The sequence below is a fragment of the Eurypyga helias genome, unplaced genomic scaffold (genome assembly GCF_000690775.1).
Source record: "Eurypyga helias isolate BGI_N326 unplaced genomic scaffold, ASM69077v1 scaffold14527, whole genome shotgun sequence".
NCBI lineage: Eukaryota > Metazoa > Chordata > Aves > Eurypygiformes > Eurypygidae > Eurypyga > Eurypyga helias.
The window spans coordinates 45,679-48,562 of NW_010259926.1; the positions used below are offsets into that span (position 1 = coordinate 45,679).

The 2,884-nt window shown below is 40.3% G+C and overlaps 1 protein-coding gene across 3 annotated transcripts in view; it reads right to left on the minus strand.

The window, feature by feature from the left end:
* KIF2A (kinesin heavy chain member 2A) overlaps positions 1 to 2,328 on the minus strand; it is a 39,563-nt gene extending 37,235 nt beyond the window's left edge. For all 3 annotated transcript variants that reach the window (XM_010154838.1, XM_010154837.1, XM_010154836.1), the window contains exon 1: positions 2,289 to 2,328. The gene's annotated coding sequence lies outside the window, so the exon portion shown is untranslated. The remainder of the gene's footprint in view (positions 1 to 2,288) is intronic.
* Positions 2,329 to 2,884: the final 556 nt, after the last annotated feature.

Sequence of the window (2,884 nt, forward strand, 5' to 3'; positions counted from 1 at the left end):
CTCGTCTAGCATATAAAGCAAGACCAAGCTGCAACTGCTAAGGCATAAAAGCCAAATCAATCTGCAGAGAGGGGTTGAAGGCAACGTCCCCGATTTGCAATGCATTTTCTAGAGCTGCTATCAAAATCTGAAACGTAAACATGTCCATGTAAACACGAATGTGCATGATGACAAACTGAAAAAGGAGCAAGTGATTCGAGAAAGACTATCTTCACACATGTCTCAAAAACAAAAGAAGAAAGGAGAGCCAAAGTGTTGATACACTGACTCTTCACTCAGCTTTTCTTTAATTTCCTCTGGTGCCTCTCCTCACAGGATTAGAATTCACATTGCAAAAGGCAAAACGTTTTTCTGGGAAGTCGTTCCTTTGGTCTAGGCTCAGAACTAAAGGAGAAGTTACTTGAGAAGGCTGTTATTTGTGTAAATATGTTCTGTCGTACAGCATGTGGCATTTGGCTTATCTCCTACTGACTAGAGCATGCAGAAAATATTGCTGCAAACACAGCAATAACACAAATGTTACGTGAAGCCAACACTTTACAATTACTTTAAATACACGTGTCACAGTATTCTCACCCTAATCCAGTCAAGTGAAGAACATCAACTCATTGCAAGCATAAACATCTGCAGAAATATGAGAAAAATCCCCTCTACTAAGAGCTCTTAGGGTAGTTATTGGTGCAGAAGGTGGTTCAGGAATCAGCAGCAAAAGCAAATAACCAGGGCTAAATCAAACATTTTAACTAACTCTCAACCTCGGTAGCAGTACCAGCTGATCACAAATACCAAACTGTACTTACGTCTTGGCCTCCAAACAAAATGAACATTTTCTACCCTCAAAACTTCTGCAAACTACCAAAATTTGAAGCAGTGATCAATGACAGTACTAAAACCAGGGCCTTTTCATCTCCCAAGTACTTTTCAGAAACTTAAGTTATCACTGTTAAATATGGCTTGGTGTTTTCTAAATTACAGTCTGGGCTACAGCACTGCCTGACATGTGACTCAAACCCCGCTGCGCTCTTCCAAGTGACTCAAGAAATAAGGCTGGAAAAAGACGACAGCCTCCCCCACCCTTCCACATAATGAAAGTTCACGCATCCCAAAAGACACTGTGCTCACACATGTCCTGCAAAAGTTTTGTGAAGTCTCAGAAATCCCTCTGAGCTGTAGTAATTAAAAATTAACACACAGGCTCTGGATCAGGCGATGGAGAAGAAAAGTTCGTCATTTCCACTATGACCCCCTCATTCCTCACCCCAGCAGGTCACCCTGCCCAGCAGCGTTGTGCTAATGATCATCATACAGTTGTTTAAGCCTTGTCAGCTCAAACCCAGGCAATTATTTTTAGCAGGACCAGGATACGGCAATATTAACGGACCCAACACTCAGTAAAGGAAACTCACAGTTTATGTTGCATCCTCTGAATTTGCCACTTCTTAAGGAGCACAGATGTGTTATATTGGCACCGGCAGCGGTCCGTCGGTTGAGCACTTCGCTTTTCTAAGCACATCAACAGTAGATGTTTCACAGATGTATGCAGAAATATACTAAAACTTAACATCTGCTACAGAGTCTCGATGAGGATAAGCACTGCAACAGAAGCTACCCATCCCTTAAAGGACTATAATAGGGATTTGTGAAATAGCCATGACTTTCCTAATCACATTCATGAGGGACTAACATGAATGTTGTCTCATCTAGAGACACCTGCACAGGACTGACCTTCACCTTCTGCCACCTGACACTCAAAAATTAAAACTGTGAAAAGTAGAATTTTCTTCACTCTCTTTTAAAAATAATACAACCCCCAAGTTATATATTAAAAAAAAAAAAAGGGTGTTTAGGAGAAACATGAGGCTGCAAATCCAGAAGCAGCATTTATCAGAATCACCATGGTAAATTGACTCCTGCGCTACGGGCTCCAATCCTGGCAACTCTGGTGGAAGGGCTTTCCTGCTCTCACATTGTTCAGGAAGGTGAAAATAATCCTCTACTCACCAAACAATGCCTGTACCAAACTTCAAGGAAAAAAATCCCAAAGAAAAAGAGAATTCCATGTTCGGCATCCCCAGCAATGTCAACATCGGTATTCAGGCCATCAGCACTTGTCATGGTCCTCCCTCTGCTACACAGACAGCCCTACGGCTAATCCCCCAAGGAAAAACCGCCAGTGACAGATGTCTCTTCACAGCACTGAACGTGTTCGAATTTTCTTTTTTTTTCAAAGTTTCATTTATCCACAAGCAAGTGGCCTTTTATTTTCTTTGCATCTACCACAGTTATGCTTTAGCTTTGTTTTACTTCATCATATAGATTTATTTTGGTTTTGCCAGCCACCCTCATTGTCTTGTCTGTTACCTTAGTAACAGTGCTAGCACACTGTCAAATGGGTCACTGAACATACACAGTACCTGCCATATTTCTAAAGCAAGTTCTTCAATATAAAAAACCCATATAATTTCAATTAAAGATATACTTTAATATTTATTTCTGCGAATAATTCCTAGCTACCAACTCATTTTGTTTTGTTCTCTAAATTATCACACCGATACCCAAGTCCTTCAAATGGCAAGTTACAACCACATTTTATGATCTCTGTAAACCTCTACATTATAACAGACCGGGATTTTGAGAACAGAAACTAATATTACCCAAATCAAGTTTCCCATATCTGCTTGTATATTTCGTCTTTGAATTAAAATCCAACATAATCTACTCTTGACCCCACCTAGAAAGCTACCAGACTCAGAAAAATTCCCATCTAAAATATGTACCTAATTTCTGAGCAAAACACAATCAAACACAGTGTTTTAGAAAAACAAGGTTCCCTAACAAATGAGGAGGGGGAAAAATCCAACACATAGACATGCCACTGAGCTGT